The sequence below is a fragment of the Pinus tabuliformis genome, chromosome 8 (genome assembly GCF_031772625.1).
Source record: "Pinus tabuliformis cultivar Carrire ecotype Pingquan chromosome 8, CPIR1, whole genome shotgun sequence".
Classification (NCBI taxonomy): domain Eukaryota; kingdom Viridiplantae; phylum Streptophyta; class Pinopsida; order Pinales; family Pinaceae; genus Pinus; species Pinus tabuliformis.
In genome coordinates, this window is record NC_142294.1 from 1,267,120,629 (window position 1) to 1,267,139,615 (window position 18,987).

The 18,987-nt window shown below is 33.5% G+C and overlaps 1 pseudogene; it reads left to right on the forward strand.

Annotated features, from left to right (window-relative positions):
• The first annotated feature begins 11,418 nt into the window (after positions 1-11,418).
• On the forward strand, positions 11,419-11,963 carry LOC149239992 (reactive Intermediate Deaminase A, chloroplastic pseudogene; annotated as a pseudogene).
• The last annotated feature ends 7,024 nt before the right edge of the window (positions 11,964-18,987 follow it).

Sequence of the window (18,987 nt, forward strand, 5' to 3'; positions counted from 1 at the left end):
TGAACGTAATACATAGCTCATCAAGTCAATCATGATATATGACACCTATTGGTATAGAGAATAACACAAACGAACCAAGGAATGAGTGAAGAAGATCAGCGTGAGATAGAAGAATTGTCTGAAGATAGCATTTAGTTGTGAATCCCTCAGGATCTCCTAATCCTGAGGGATCACATTTATCTTTCCCTTTTGACTATAAAAGAGAAGACTGAAGAGGGATCTCTCACCTTTTACTTGGATTGTAATTTTAATTTACATAAGGGTGATTCTGAGGAACACGATTATGTTGGTGGAACTTACTGTTGTTCCTTGTTTTATGCATTTTCCATTTCCTGCAAGTTATTCTGCTTTATATCTTTTGAATTGATTTATTTTTGTTGAATCAAATTGCTGGTATTCATTTCATTAATGCGTAGACATAGTTTGTTTTATTTAAATTCACGTTGTTGATTGAATTAGTTATCTGTTTAAGAATCATTTCGGCTTAATTACAAAATAGAGTGTGATTGATCAAATGATTTCCTTCTATCCAATAGTTTAAGTCCAGTTGAAAGAGCTCAGTTAATACTATAGTGCTCTCGGTTGATTTTCATTTGAATTTGGTTGATTAAGATTGAATTACAGAGTTGTCTAAGATAGAGTCACGATGCTTAGATGAATTATTTCCTTTAAAGTTACAAGCCTGAGATTTATGATTGCATCCGTTTACTCTTGTATTGAATTTAATAACTTAGTCTAAAGCATTACTCTCTGGATTTATAGCTTGCACATATTGTGTACACTCTTGGGACAAAAATAGTTACCCATGTTGATAATTAACGTGAGGCAATTAGGAGTTTTCAATGAAACCTTTTAGTACCCAACAACAACCTTTTCTAGTCTTAATAAGTCTGGATCCTTCTTCTGCAACAAAATAAATAAATAAAGTTCAAATAAGAGAAAGGCTTCCTCTGTACAGAGGTGAAGCAAGTAACTCCACCAGGGTACTGTCTAGGCTCACTGAAAGTGGAGAAATGTTTGTGTTCTTGCATGACTTCGACAGGGTACTTTGTAGGCTTGCTGGTCCTGGAGCAACACCAAAGATGAAAAATTATACTCTGTAAATCTTAAGATCACAAGCTACACTACACTTCCCAACTCGAAACATTGTGATTGTGCATAATTTTATGTTGTGTTGAACTGAGAAGGTATAGAGACAACTGTGTTTGTTCCTGGGGTAAGCAGGAAGGCCAAATTAATATGCACAACTTTCCTCTAATACTTGGCAAGGCTAACTGAAGTGGGCACATCCTGCTGATTCCCTTCCTTGAAAATATCCTACTCATGAACAACACTAGAATTTCATGCCTCATTTCTTAGTGCATATTGTTTGGAGGTATTATAACAATTCTTTATCTCTTCTTCGTCCTTTTGAAAATAGGACTCATAATGGCAGGAAAAGTGAAACTTTGCATAATGTCATTTACACACTCCTCTAGGATCATATCTATGGAAGCACATCTCATTGAACTTAAGTTTGATAAGTTCCTCAACTTCTAATTCTAAAAACTTTAAGCTCTTGAGTTCATAGGATCCCACTTGTAGAGGAAAGGAAGGCCAAGGTACCTTCTTCCTCTCCATACATCAAATGAGATAGACCTTTTCTAACATGATAAGAAACCTTCTGCCTGACCACTTTATCTATCAAATACCTTGGAAAAATATGTGGAGGCTTATGAGAACCGAACACACAGACATATGTGCCCTCGGGTGAAGTAAACTAATCTACTATCTCAATAACTGCTCTCCTAGCCTCATGTGATATGCAAGAGGCTTCTTCCTAAAAGATAATATGATATAAAATCATGAAGAAGTGCTCATCAGGATTTTCATACACTCCTATATAGTTGTACTCTGAAAAATATATATAATACACATTGATAGGGATCTCTCTTGGGTCCACCTTTAATATATACATGGAAATTCATGGTGAGCACAATTACCATCCAGTAAGTAGGAAGACATGTAAAACTATGGCTTCTTTCCTTGTTGTGGTTCTTTCACCTTGTTTAAATTGACTTTCACCTATTGGGACAACAAATTTTCCAAATTGAATAATTTCCATTCTATGATGAGAGGACAAAGAATGAAGATCAAGCCTTCATCAAAGGATTCAACATTCTTTCATCCATAGATCCTATCACACATAGCCATCAAGTAATTGTAATGTTTTATGAGAGAAGTAACCTTGTAGGTACTATCGGGCTTTTAGAGAAACTTTTCTGGCTCCTACCACCATGACTTGATCACTTATCTAGTGTTCAAATAACCCCAAGTTGCATAAAACTAGGAATGCAAGTGCTACCCAGGATTCATAAATTTGTAGTATGAGTGAAAATCATGTGTCTATTATGACACAAGTTGTTTCCCACTAACATCATTGAGCACAATGTTCTTAGTGTGTAGACCCTACAATATACATTTGATGACATAGACAGAAGGTAGCACATGATATATGAAGGAAAACTTGTGGACCCTTGATCGCTTGATGTTCTCATAGAATTCCATATATTCTAGATCGTTTGTGAACTCCTTTGAATTGAATACACCTTTGTTGGTGAGTCGTGTAATAGTGGAATCTTTTTCAATATAGCATTTTGTGTCTGACAAGATAGGTACTCATGTCAAGCCATTTTCCATGAAATCATTAGTAATGATTTTTTTGACCTCCTTTGATGATCCTTTCTTCAGAGGAATGATTCTAGTATATGATGAGAGGTTGATGTATCCTGGATCTGCAATACCTAGTGAAATAGATGCACTCATGGAGATAAAAGGTTAGTTCTAAAAGAGATCAGAAAATAAAAAAACTAATTCAAAGCATAAGATAACCACTTAAAAGAGGGATTTTTCAATGCCAAGCACAAGGGAGATAGGGTGACCTCACCAGTCACTGGAAATGCACACTCTATAGATATGAGGAAGGATTGCACGGTTCCTGATAGCAAGGAAGACTGACTGAGGACTGAAATTGTGGAATGTGTATTTGGGTCTGGAGAGAGGACTTGTACTGCACAGTGTGCATTTACATATGATACGAAGGCCTGAATGTTTCTTGTGATTGTAAAATGTGCAACTTGGGAGCTGAGGGATTTCACAGTAAATAGATATCAAGGGAAAGGGGGAACCTCTATTGAATGATATTGCGTAATGCATAGTTAAGGAGGGAAGGAAGCCTCCGGGATCTACGTAGTTTTCTCCGACAAAGAGAAAGTCCCAAGATTTACTAGTTGAAGGGAGGAAGGAAGTGGATAGGTGCAATATTTATCCAAACAAGTCACTTATATTGAGAAAGAATTGTAATGAAAGGAGGAGAACATGCATACATAAATACACCCAACCACAACAATTACTCATAGGAAAAAAGTCAAGGAATGCAAAGTGACACTAGAAAAAGGTATAAAATACTGAAACGATAGTTGCATAAGCTAATAATAGTTTAAAATGACACTTTTTACATGAAAAGCAGGAAAAAATGAAACTTGCAAAAGTAAAAGTGACAAAAATGAAAGAAAAACGGCAAAAAGCAAAAATTGAGAAACTTACTAAAAAAGTATCACAAATTGAATCTGAAGCTCCTTGTGGTCATGAGAATAGTTAGAGCTCCAAATATCAGTGTGAGAATGAGGTCTAGGATGGAATGATTATATAGACAAGAACTCATGAGATTAGCATGACAGTTTCATTTTTTCCTGTCTAAAATAAAGAGCCACTCTTAGTTGACTAATGCATGTCGGGTGATCAATTTAGAACACATGTTTCACGTATAATTAGAAGTGTGCATGGTTGTACTTGGGAAGTGTGCACTTCCTATTTTCTAGGAATGTGTAGTTGGCTAACTCTGGGAACTGCATAGTTCACTTTGATAGAGGAACTACACAATTTTCTTTCAAAGTGGATTCTACAGTTTTTAGTATCAAAGGTTTGCATAGCTCACTTCGGCAAGGTGTTGTGCAGTTGCTATGATAGAAGATTGCACAATCCCTCAAAGCAAGGCGTGAAAATAGTGTCATCATGGTAAGACTTAGCTTGATTCACAAAAGTGCTTTGTTAATATTTAGAAGTTGTATAGGTATTTTCAACAAGGACTAGCAGTCATCAAAGAGTGCTTAGTATTTGTTAAAAGGGAAGCATAATTAAGACTTCACAAGCTTAACATGAGAGAATTAGTAATTCTGATAGATAGTAAAACAAGAAGAGAAATTGATGCAAGTTGAAACAATAATTTTTATATTCAAAGGGAGGCTCCGAAATCAAGGCATGGAAAAAATTTTGTAGGTAGGTTGTAGCAGCTACAATAGGTTTCTAGTTAGAACCCTAGGTTCATATGATAACCTGAAAAGAAGGGTAACTACAAGTCTGTGAAGTATAGAGGAATCAAACCATCTATAAGAGGGAAGAGATTAAAATAATTAAGACTTGACTTCAAGCATAAAAAGGGCCACGACCATGTCCAGAGTACACATAAATTTCAATACATGATATTTAGGTTTTCCAGGGAAAAACCCAAGGTCAAACCATGACCCAAACTTTGAAATGAAAAGAGGACAACTTCAAAGTCAAATCCACAATTAATTTACCAAGGAATTGAGAGGCTGAAACCATGGACACACCAAACCATGTACAAAAGGAGAATCATGAGTGTGATAAAAAAAATGGAACTCCAAATATATAGTAAATTAACGAAGAATTAAACCATATCATAGCTAATTACCTTTTGGAATGATGAGGAATACCAATGCACTCAGGAAATTTTACCATGACGAAATATTTTTTTCCATTTTAAGATAAGATTGATTTCATTTCCTACAGTTTTCCAAGAGGAACAAAAGCATGAATTAGCAGAATAAACACTAGAGGGGAGATGGAAAAAGGTAAATTAATATATTGTGAACCATAATTTTTATAACCATCACCTTCTGTCACAAGTATACAATGTGTCTCTCTTCTATGTACAAATATAAATGGAAAAACAAGAAAGAATACTAGTTGAAAAAGGTAGGCAAGGTGGCAATGAAATCTATTGGAAAGAACATCAGAACATAGTGACACTTTGGTTGTATATGGAAAAATGCAATGATCAAATGGAAAATTGAATTAGGGTTCTTGACCCTGTACAGTTCCCCTTTTTATAACCGTTGTTATATTTCCAGGACCAACTAAAAACATCGATCAATGAGGTATGCCTTGCAAGAAAATTCATGTGAAGGAACATGGACTAGTATATATGTGGTTGATCAGATATGAGACATGTGCATCAGATGCACCACACTATTAAACATGTGCCTATGTGGAAAAGGGAATTAAATCATATATCTGTAAGTTTTGAACATTGGAAATGAAATATCACATAGTTACTTGTATGCTAAAATGATCTATTTCTTGAGGGAACAACACTCTCGTGACCTTGTATTCATTAAAGGGTCAATAAAGGTTAGTACATAAATATATTAACACTAATATGTAAGGGTTGTTAAAATAAATTGATTACATTATATTTCTTTGGATAGGTGAATGTGTTATATGGTTTGAACATGAATTCTATTTCAAATAAAGAAAATAACCCATGGTATATGTATTTAAACAAATAAATAGGTACAACAAAGCTTGTGGTACATACATTGGGTATTTCTATTTCACTAAACCTTTTATATTAACCTTTCATTGAGTGTATGTTAAATCACTTTCAAAAAGTAGTTAAGTCACTTTAGAATGGACCAAAGTATAAATACTTGAGCTATAACCATCATGAGATTTCATATGCGATAGTTTAAGCATATAAATCATTCCATATTATGAGGAAGTAATGAAATTAATGAAAAGTGAATTGAATGTACAATACCTCTATTACTAATAAAGTGATAATGAAATTAATGGAGAAATTATTTACAACCCAAATGAAGAAGATAGAATGAAGATGATAGAATGATGATATATAAACTATTTAGAAATGATAACTCAATTGTAATTTACATCATTAAAGAAAGAAAGAAAAAACTAGTATGTGGATGAGGTATTTTACATGTGGTATCAGAGTTGTAGGTTCAGAGTTTAAGGCCTAAGAGCCAACCCACAACTTAAAGAAAGTTATGTAGAAAAATGTTTTTTTTTTTGAAAAACTATTTCAATATTTTTGTAACGAAATATAGAAGTAAGACAAAGAAGAGTGCAGTGACGGAAGAAAGGCTTGTACCAAATATTTTTGTGAAGGAGAACATATTTGGGTTCAATTGGGAGATGAAATGTGACCTACAAAAACACAATTTATGGATATTGTAAGGGACATCAGGCAATACATGGCCAATATCAAGGCACACAATGGGCATTTGTTGAAGGAAAGTGTAAAGCAAGAGAAGTTCATTAAATATTTGACTAAAAAGTCAACACATAAAACTCAAAAAAACATTAGTAGAGGGGGGCAGAGAAGACCACTTAAAGTGGAAAAATGTTTAAAGTGAGCATGATAAGTCTAAAAATTAATATGAAAAACTTGAGAGTGAAGAAGAGTAAGATAAAATATATCAAAAATCCACCAAATCGAGAAATAAAAAGAAAACATAACTCCATGGAGAGTTCAAAAAGATCAGACCACCCACATTTGATGGAGAAAAAAATTACCTTGCAAAACCCTGTATGTTGAATATAACCAGGTATTTTCAGGTATAATAATACTGCAGCAGTTTAAAAGCCACATTAGTAGTATATAAATTTCGAAGAAAATCTTCACTATGGTGGTAGGAAGCAAAAGCAATACATCGTATAGAAGAAAAGATAGTCACCTAGGAAGAATTTTGAAGATAGTTCAAGAAAAATACCTAACTAAGGGGTATTGTGATGAGCATGCCAAGGAGTTTCATGATCTAAAATTGGGGAAATTGAGTATGGATAAATTTGTGACAAATTTTACAAACCTATTAAGATATGTTCGATACATTTGAGAGGAAAAAGTAAAAATTCAATCTTCTATGAACTTCCTTCCTATCTCATACAAGGAAATAATTGAATTTGAAAATCCAAAGACTATGGACAAAGCCATACAGAAATTGAGAATATTTTATGAACAATTCAAATAGAAATTTGAAGGTTCAAAATCCTAGCCTAATAAAGAGAAAAACATCTTTGGAACTGGAATTAAGAAATCAAATCCTCTATTCTATTTTTTTTGGTGGAAAAACCATCAGCCCAAGAAGTTAACCGAAATAGTCAACCGCAACCTGCCAAGTCTCAAACCACTTTGAAACAAATTGATCCGAATAGTAAAGGAAGAAATAATGGAAGAGAGGGAGAACCTTTAAAGTGTTGGGTGTATGGAGAACCCCATTTCCTGAGAAACTTCCCATACAGTATTATATTAATTAAAGCATTGTAGGATATACAAGAAGCATCCACGGTAAATAATGTAGCCAAAAATATACCAAAGATTAATGTGTGTTAGAAGATCGACAAGCAGAGAATCAGTAAACCATGATCAAAATTGATGGTATAATACTAGACCATCCTCTATATGTTTTAGTAGATCTAGCAACTAGTCTTAGTTATTTCCGTCCACAAGTTATGGAAAGATCCAGGTTAAGAACAAAAAGGTTTAAAAATTCATCATTGTTTAAGTTAGTTATAGGAATTAAAATAAAAGTGACAAAATGGGTTAAACAGTTCCTTGTAAATTTAAATGGATGTAAAACATAATTAAATATGAACATATCACCTCTAGGTTCATATGACTTGTTCATAAGAGTGGATTGGCTAGAGAAAAATAAATATATAATTAGTTGTTTATAGAAAAATTTTAATTGTGTCACTAAAGAAGGAAATGTTTAAGTGATAAAGGCATACCTAGGCCTACCTACAACCAAAAACTTTATCCTTACATCTAAAAAGGTGTTCCCGAAAAGGCTGTAAATTGTTTATTGTCTAGATAGAAGAAAGTACATAGAAAATATAAAATAAAACTATAGAGATCATGGAAATAGTTAAGGAATTCAAAGATGTATTCCAAGAATAAATTCTAGGATTACTGCCAAGAAGATACATATGTTTTCCAATTGATTTAGTACCAGAGTCTACACCTATGTCCAAAGCACCTTATGGGATGAGTGTGCCTAAACTCACAGAGTTGAAAATGTAGTTCCAAGAATTATTAGATAAATGATACATTCAACCAAATGTTCCCCCTTCAGTGTTGTTTCTAAGGAAGAAGAAAAGAACCTTACAAATGTGCATAAACTATAGACAGTTAAAACACAATAAAAAATAAATATTCTTTACCCCAAATAAATGATTTATTTGATCAAGTTTGAGGGGAAACAATGTTTTCAAAAATATATCTAAGATAAAGTTACCATCAATTAAGAATCAAATTTTAGGACATACATAAGGCTGCATTGAGAACATAGTCTGGAGATTTCAAATTTGCGGTACTATTTATTGGCCTTACCAATGCACTTGCTACTTTTATGTGTGCAATGAATAATGTGTTCAAAAAATATCTAGATAAGTTCGTATTGGTTCTGATTGATGATATTCTGATATATTTGAAAAACCAAGAATAACATGAATATAATCTGAGCGTAGTGTTACGAAAATTATGGTAACATCAATTGTATGCAAACTTCAACAAATGTGATTTTTATAAAGAAAGAATTCAATATTTAGGAGATATGATCTATAAGGAAATCATATATGTTGATCCTGAAAATGTCAAGACCATTTTGAACTGACCAATACCTAAGGATGTGGTAGATATTATATCCTTTATGGACATTAGTCAATATTATTGAATATTCATAGAAGACTTTCCAAAACTAGCCTATCCTATCACCTGTTTGCAGAAAATAGTATTGAAGTTCAGTTGGACACCAAATTCTCAATAGAGTTTTGAAGAATTAAAATACTTATTAACAATAGCTCAAATATTAAAAAAATTTGATCCAAAAAAAGACTTTATTGTGTGTGCATATGCATGTCTTAATGGGTTGAGTGGTGTCTTAATGCTGGAAGATTATGTAGTTTCTTACGAATCAAGAAAATTAAAGATTCATGAGAAAAACTATGCTGTTTATGATCTTGAATTGGTTGTTGTTATACATGCATTAAAAATGTGGAGGCATTATTTGTTAGGAAAAAGTTTACTCTTATTATTTACCACATAAGTTTAAAATATCTTTTTTTAGTAAACCATATTTGAATGCGAGAAGAGCAAGAAGGATGGCCTTCTTGAGTGAATTTGAATTTGACATCAAACACATAAATGGGAAGGAGAATAAATTAGTAGACTCCCTAACTAGAAGTGCTAATCAAGTAGCTAAAATTGTTGATAGTAATGTAAATACAAATTTTGCAGTGAAGATAAGGGTAGAATCTTTAAAAGATGGTGTTTATAAGAAGTTGTAGTAGAAAATCCACCATACAGATTTGCATGGTTATGTAGAAAGCCAACATGGACTGTTAACATTCAAGAGAAAAATATATGTTCCAAATGAGTCTACCCTGAAGCAACTATTTTTTAGTGAACATCATTAGAAGCTTTATTCAGGTCACCATTCATATTAGAATATGATCACAACTTTAAGAAAATAATTTTATTGGTTAGGTATAAAATGAGGGTAGTTGAATATTTAGCCAAGTGTTTAGAGTACCAGTAGGTTAAGGTGGAACACCAACACCCATCTGGACTACTAAACCCATTACCCATTTCATAATGGAGGTGGGAATTCATTTCTTAGGATTTTATCACTGGTATACATTGAACTAAGAGGCATCATGATTGAGTTATGGTAGTAGTAGAAAATTTAAGCAAGGAAACTTAGTTTATACATGTTCACTGCACATACACAACACCACAGATTGAAAATATTTTCATGAAATTTTTTTTTGTTACATGGAATAATGAAAATAGTTATATTAGATAAGGATGCTAAATTTACTTCTAATTTATGGAATAAAATATTTGGAGAAATGGGTATGTAACTCAACATAGTACAACTGACCATCCTCAAACAAATGAAAACATGGAAAGAATATATCATATATTGGAAGATGTGTGCCCATTTGAAGTTTTTTATGGGTGGAAATGACACACTCCTTTGATTTGGAGTCATCGAAAAGATAGGTTGATTTTAGGACTTGATCCTTTTCAAGAAAATGGAACAATTTGTAATGAAAATAAGAGAAGATTTAGATACTTCCTATGATAGGTAGAAGGGTTACAAAAATGAGAAGACAATCCACAAGTATTACATCATTGGAGAACATGTATACATCAAAGTTAATCCAAAGAAAATTATTTTGAGATTACAAACTTGTGCTAAGTTAGTACCTAGGTTCTACTGACCGTTCGAGATACTAGTTATAGTTGGGTTAGTGGCCTACTGTCTAGCACTACTAGGTCATATAAAAGTGCATAGTTTTTTTCATGTTTCTTTATTGAAAAAGGATATTCATGACAATATTCATGTGATTGATTGGAATGTTGTTCAGGTTGAACTAGAAGGAAAATTCCAAGTTAAACCCCTAAAAATATTAGATCAAAGGGAAATCATGCTCCACAATCAAGCCATCACCAAGGTTAAAGTGCAACGGAAGCACTTCATTCTAAAAGAGTCTACCTAGGAGATGGAGGATAAAATGTGTGAAGAATTGCCTACCTTGTTCCAGAAGTAGAGGGAACTAAAGGAAGAACAGTAACGATGATGTTTAGTTTGAGAGGGGGAAGATGTGACACCTCTGTGTTTTTATTTTTAAGGACATAACTTATTGGCTATGGAAGCTAGCATTGAAATTTATTGAATATGTAATTATTTTAAATTTTAAGAGTAAATGAGTTGTTTGGGAATAATATGGAAAGAGAACATGAACAATAGAGACTTACTTCTATTTATAAATTTTTTTACAGTGGTCAAGTACACATAGTGGACCTTCCCAAATATTCTCCTAAATATCATACGAGAAACACTACCAATTTAAGAATAGCACAATGGGAGATAAATATTATGCTAAATATGTTGACACCTAATCCTCATGATTGGGTGAATATAATGTAAATAGATAAATAAGTAATATGAACAGTCATCAGGAGATGAAGTGAACAGTCTCTCCCTCATGTATATAATGAAGACCTACCTGAAGGAATAAACACGAATCAATTTTTGGTTGAGGAGTTACTGCCTGGTCTGACATGGTATCAGAGCCAACACCATTTTTAGTTTCCCTCTGCTTTGTAACTCCCTCCTACATATTCTGCTTATATTCTACCCATGTTCTGCAGGCTGACATCTCTGTCATATCCCTACAAAATCTCATTCATTGTTTAATGTATTCGTTGAAGTGCATTAAGGAGTCGATTCGTTGTGTGAGAGTTATAGTTTGATATGTGTTATATGCATGTATTTACTGTGAGTTTCAACCCACGACCTGTGCTCTATAATTACTCCACCATTACTAATGTTTACAACAGTTTTGTCCACCCATATGTTGAACTCTACCTGTAATATGATTTACGTTGCTCCCTCCATATAAACGCTGTCACATATACGCTGCTCTTGGTATTCTTTAATGCTGGCCTAAATGGCAGCCCTCTCACAGAGTTTTACAAACGAGCCCCCACAATATTAACACAGGGAGCAGCAAGCTTTTGTTACTTGACTGTAGTATTATGCCACAGCAGCTGCCATCCCAAGCCCTTTGCATGGATCGTAGCAGCTCGTTGCATGGTTCATGCTGCTACTTTGAAGGAGGGTGTACAAATGGACAAGGCACCAACAACATTGGGTCCCTATTCTCAAGCAATTAAAGCTAACAATCTTGTATTTGTTTCTGGTGTATTAGGTCTTATTCCTGAGACTGGAAAGTTTATCTCAGACAATGTGGAGGACCAAACAGAACAGGTTCTGAAAAACATGGAAAAGGCACCTGAGTTTGCTGCGTGAATGATGGTATATATGTTGAAGTTTTTTTGGCATACACGTTGAAGTTTCTTCACATAATGTTGGCATATACTTTGAAAGTTTTTGGTATATATGTTGAAGACTTTTTGGCATGTAAAATGTGTTAATAGCCACGCGTTGGATATGCTTTGAACATTGTTGAATGTACTCTTAACGCTTTTTAACACATGGAATTGTATTGAAGTTTTATTGTATATACGTTGAGATTAGATTGGTGAAGACCAGATTCAGATAGCTTTGTTTCCTTTTCATGTAAAACAACTCAGGAATGTTGCGAAAAAAATGATGAAGAGATTTGAAATATTTTGAGAATGCATAACTGATCTATGTTTTATATTTTCATTAAAGAAAAAGACAATACAAAGCCCTATATGGAGAGAACTCCCTTTTGAATTGTAATTTTAAGCAAAACAAAAAATTACCACCAGAAGTACAATTTTACTGTATATTGGCAGAAGTATTTTTCTATCAGCAGAAGTATTTTTACAGCACACAGATTTTTTCCAGTAGAAGTATTTTTTTGTTATAGTATGCATTCAAGAGGTAGAGGAAGATATTTCAGAGGCGGGGGGCAGAAACTCTCAAGGAGAAAAGGCAGATTTTCATTGCATTCACTGCAAAGGAAATTGATCACATGATGCCTCTACATGCAAGCTACCATGGGACAAAATTGAGCAGAAAAGAAACCAACACAAAGGTAAAACTGATGATACAGACAAAGGTAAAGCACCTGAATCAGCTCACTATGTTGTGGCACAATGTAATATTGGAGTAAATGAAGATTTTTTTAATGCTTCACTTGCTTCTTGGAAAAATGATTGGTTGCTTGATTTAGGAGCAACCTCCCACATGACTCATAGAAAATAATTTTTTGAAGAATTTACTGACAATGTTGATGGAGTAGTATATGTTGCAGACCAATCAAAAATCAAGCCATCAGGGCTTGGCACATTCAGGCTTAAATTGCCTGGTCTTCCAGACTTTCTTCTGCATCATGTTCTATATCTCCCACAGTTCAAGAGAAACTTTCCATCCTTGGTTCACATCCGCCAACAAGGTCACTCCATTCATATGTTTGATGGCAAGCTTGAGGTAAGAAAAGCATCTGACCACTCACTTGTCATGAGGGGAATAAAAGAAGAAAGACTTCTCCAGCTGCAAGGAACCTCTGCTCGTGCACAACATTTCTCATACAATTTTCATCATGAAGAAGGTACACTTCCATCAAGTTTATTATGGCATGCTAGATTTGGACATTTGAACTATGACAGCCTCCACTTGTTCAAGAAAAATGGTGTTGCTGGTTTGCCTACAATTCCTAGGAAACCTAAGCGATGTGATGCTTGTATTCTAGGAAAGCATAGCAAACAGTCTTTTCATGATTCACATTTAAGAGCACATAGAAAACTTGAACTCATTCATTCAGATTTATGTGGTCTAATTCCTATTCCTTCTGCAAATGGAAATAAATATATGATGACATTTATTGATGAGTACACTAGAATGTGTTAAGTTTGTTTATTGAAGAACAAATCTGATGCTTTTCAAACATTCAAGAATTTTCATAAATGGTTCGAAAATGATGCACAATCTCATATTGGGTCTATTCGCACTGATAATGGAAAAGAATACACATCAAATGAATTTTTAAACTATCTTCACCAACATGGGATCAAACATCAAACAACTGTGCCTTATAATCGCCAACAGAATGGTGTAGCTGAAAGAATGAATAGGATAATCTTAAATATGGTACGATCCATGTTCTTCTTCAAAAATATAAAGATAATGTTTTGGGTTGATGTTGTTCTATGTGCTGCATATATAAAGAATAGATGTCCATCTAATGCTATTAGAAACAAGACTCATTATGAAATGTGTTATGGACATGTTCCTTCGGTAAAGCATCTCAGGGTCTTTGGTTCCACCTGTTATGCCTTGATACCAAAGGTACATAGAAACAAACTTGGTGCTAGAAGTCACAAGTGTATCTTCCTGGGGTATTCATATACCTCCAAAGCATACCATCTCTATGATGAAGTAAATAAAAAGTTTGCTGTATCTAGAGATGTAATTTTTCTTGAATCATCTAAAACTGACAATGTTGTTGAGTAGCAACTTGATTGCTTGGATAGATTCGAAAAAGAAAAATCATTTCAAGAATTTGATAATTAGATTCCACATCTTGAAGGGGGGTTTCATATACTAGATCAACATGTGGACTCTTCTTCTGAAGAACACTCTCCCCCGCATGAAACTCCAACAACGGATGATGCTTTAAGTGACGTGATTGATAGAATTGGGAGACTCAATCTTGATTCAGTCCCAACTTAATCAACAGAGCAACCTAGACCATCTGAGAAAGGTCCCGCAAATTGGCTGACAAAGACACTTGAAAGTCTTCATCTTGATGGGGTTGGAAAGATAGGAACTAGAAATTCAAACCAGCAAAATGGAGGTGATGTGGATGACTCTAATTCACCTATTGATATGGATGTTTCTTATGACTGTGAATTGAACTTGTCTACAAATTTTGAACCAACTTCCTTCAAATAAGTTGCTTCTCATGATGAATGGAAAGAAGTGATGCAAAAGGATTTTGATACACTCATAAATAACTGCACATGGAAGCTAGTTGTTCCTCCATTAGGAGCCAAACCAATTGGCTGCAAGTGGGCCTACAAGAACCAGTATAAAGCTGATGGCTCACTTGACAAGCACAAAGCTAGGCTTGTAGCAAAATGTTTTGCACAGAAGGAAGGGGTTGATTATGAGGAGACTTTTGCCCCCACAGCAAAATGGGCTACCATCCGGACACTCTTTGCACTAGCGGCTCAGAATGGTTGGAAATTCCATCAAATGGATGTAAAAGCCGCTTTCTTAAATGGAGATCTAAAAGAGAATGTTTTTATGTCTCAACCTGAAGGATTTGCTATGAAAGGACATGAACATAAAGTATGCAAACTTGTGAAGTCCTTGTATGGCCTCAAACAAGCACCGTGAGCCTGGTATGAGAAACTAACTGAGCATCTTTTGAAACTCAATTTCAAACATTATGATCGTGATGATGCAACTTTATTTGTCAAGAAATTTGGCAAAACAGTTGTATATCTTGTGGTATATGTATATGATCTTTTGATGATAGGGAACAATGAAAGCTACATTGCATCCAAAAAGAAGGAATTGGGGAAAATTTTTGAAATGACTAATTTTGGCTATGTTCATTACTATCTTGGCATTGAAGTAACCCAACATCCAAAGTCCATATTTCTTTCTCAAAAGAAAAACATTGGAGATCTGTTGAATAGGTTTGGCATGACAGAATGCAATCCTCTTACTACTCCAATGGAACAAAACTTAAAGCTCACATCTATTGAAGGAAGAGAATTTGAGGATGCGACAAAGTATAGACAGCTTGTAGGAAGTCTCAACTACCTAAGTACTACCAGACGAGACATTTCGTTTGAAGTTAGAATCCTCTCCAGGTTTATGCAAATACCTTGTGAGGGACATTGGTCTGCTGCAAAAAGAGTTCTGAGGTACTTGAAGGGAAATCAAGACTTTGGAATCAAGTATACATAGGTGGACGACTTCAACTTGATGGGATACTCTGATTCAGACTTCGATGGAGACAAAGAAACTGGGGTATCCACTTCAGGAAAAAATTTAGTTGGAGAGAATTTCTGAGTTGGGTGAAAACAAAAATAAAAGCACATAAGGAGAGAAACATGTGATTTAAAGAAAAAGGGAAATAATTTATCATATTTGAAATAAAAGCCCAGGTAATTAAGGATTGTAGACACTAAAATGACACTTCTAAGGAAAAATATGCTAGGAAGAACTATAAGAAAACCACTAAGGAGTATAGGGAAGGTTGTTGGTTCCTAGAGGCAAGAATTCTAAGCTCAGGGAGAATTGTCGTTATAATTTTTTTGTAGGGAGGAACATACTCTCTCCCTAAATATACCCAAGCAACTAGTTATGGTCAGATGATTGTGATTTTACTATTTACATGTTGAATTCTCTATTCATTAAAGTTATTTGTTGTTTACGAGTTCTGTTGATGTTGTGGAAATATACCAAGAATTAACTTTGATGAAAGGATGAAAGAAAGTGGTATGAAAAAAATTCTCTATATATAATATTATAGTATAGTTATTATAGGTTGAATATTATACTCACGCTAATTTCATTAATTAAGTTAAGGTATAGGCCTATGATTGTATGCATAACTTCCAATGTTAAATTTTCATATCAATAAGGGATCCTAATTAAATTCTCCGATGAAGAGAATCTAACTAATTAGATTCTTGGAGTTTTAAATACTAGAAGTGTAGGATTAAAACTCACTATTGATGCATACGTCAAAAGTATAAAGTAATATTTCTTCTATGAAAGTTGTTTGGAACATGAATAAGGGTAAATATTTATGTAATGGAGCAAGGTTAATTAACTCGGATAGGTAAACATGGAATAGATATAGTAAACTCTTATACCCTTGATATTAAATATGTTTGTGAGTCTTGCTAAGACTCTTGATTAACAGAGAAGGGATATTAAGTTTTGTCATATTAACAGAGTACTTCATTTCATAGTAACTACATCATAGTAGAGACTTTGATAGAACTTCCACAAACAAGTATAATGAACTAAAGTATGTATATGTATATAATCATAAGTAGTATGCCTATAGATATATACATGACTTTGTATGCGGACAAGGTGCATGTAAGACACCATTAGGGAGCATGAACCATTATGGATAATTCAAATAAATAATAACTAGGTCATATATTGGAGTATAATTGTTATAAGGAAAATATTATTAGATGCATTAAGTTATAAATTTATTGTCTTTATATTAATGTATGTGAAAATGTATGGACAAAGGCTTACTTTTTATTGTAAATCATTATAATTTTTAGAGTGATCTATGTATACATGTACATTTAGGATCTGTAAAGGAAATTGAGAGAAGCAAGACTGAGTTAATATAAATTATGAACAAGACAATCCTTTAACAACTATTGAATATTCTATTAACAATGGAATAATAGGGTTATGTGATGCAAAGAATAAATTGAAGAGAAGAACCATGTTGGGCATGTGTTTTATGTCTAGTCTTAAAAATAAGTTATTCGTCGATTACCTACAATGACTATAAATCAACATAACTAAAGGCTATAGTGAGAGTAGCCATGAAAGTTATATAAACAATAGTGGAGTACGATGGTATGTGAATCAAATAAATAATACATTAGACTATGCTTTTATTATCCACATGTTGCAAAAGTAACAACACACACAATTACGTTATGAGAAATTAGACATATGACAATTTTATATTAACCTAATGATTAGAAGAGAAAAATATATACAATCAAAAGGTTTGGAAGGACTTATCAATTCATAATTAAACAAGTGAATAGGATGTCAACCATATAGACATTATACATAAGTTAAACATCGTAATATTAATAAATACCATAGATACTAGTAGGAAGAATGGGATTTTGTTCAAAACAAGGTAAACCATAATATATAGGATTTATGCCGTTGCTGATAACCATTGATCAATACATCTCAAGAAAAGAGATGAGAGGAAATTGATTATGTGTATATGACTGACCTATAAAGACAAAAAGGGAGCCAACTGAATTTTATTCTAGATGAAAATCACCAGATACTAAGCTATGCTATAAACGTAATCCATCAAATTGTACCTATGTTAGAGAAAAGAAAAGGATTTCAAATTGACAATTGAAGGAAATGGGAGAACAATGAAAACAGATGCATATTTAACTAGAATATATTCTTGAAGGATTGATTGAGTTATGTCTAATGTTAGTTCCTTGTAAGTCCTATAGGAAGTTAAGTTGGTACAAGTTCCTAAGGGTGGAAGATAATTATAAATTGAAAGTAAATAAAACTAAATTTAATTTGTAAATAATTATATCAGCCTTGTAAACCCAAAGACTGAACATAGATATTTAAAAGGGAAAAAGAAGATGATAATGAAACTAGGGTTTCTAATTAGAGCCTTAGGTTTAGATGATAACTTGAAAAAAGGGTAACTATCTGCTAATTATATAGGAATTGAACCATATATAAGATATAATATATTCAAAGAATTAAGATTGTCCTTTAACCCTAAAAAGGGCCATAGCCATTTCAAGAATACACATTAATTTCAATACACAATACTTAGTGTTTTGAGGGATAAAATGTAGGTCGAACCGTGACCCAAACTCTGTAATGAAAAGAGAAAAAAATTTGAAGTCAAATCCATAATCAAACATAAAAAGGAATTGAGAGGTCAAATTTAGCGATGCTCCAAACCTTTTATAGAAGGATAAGTGTGAGTGCGAGAAGAAAAACTGAAACTCGAAATATACGGTGAAGTAACGAAGAATTAAACCATATCATAGCTAATTACCTTGTGGAATGATGAGGATGACCAAAGTGATCAAGATGATTTACCACAATGAAAGAATGTCTTCTATTCTAGGATAGAATAGAATTCATTTCCTACATTTTTCCAATAGGAAGAAACACTTGAATCATCAGAGCGAGCACCAAAGGGGAGATGGTAAAAAGGTAACTTAATATACTGGAAACCATAATTTTTATAAACCTCACCTTTTGTCACAAGTAGACAATGTGTCTCTCTTCTGTGTAGAGATATCAAAGCCAAAACAGGAAAGCATAATAGATATAAAGGTTAAGCATGGTGATAAGGAATATATTAGAGAGAATAGCAGAGCTGAGCGACTATCTAGCCACATAGAACAACAAAAAATGAACACATAAAAAATTGAATTAGGGTCCTTGACCTTATTGAAAAACCCTCTTGATAACCATTGTTTGATCTCTAGGAAGAAGTTGAACAATTAATCAATAGGTATGTCTCAAAATCAATGTCATGTGAAGGCACATGGATTGGTATGCACGTGGTCAATCCACTATGATCCATGTGCATTAAATGGCCCAAGGTTTTAGCCATTCA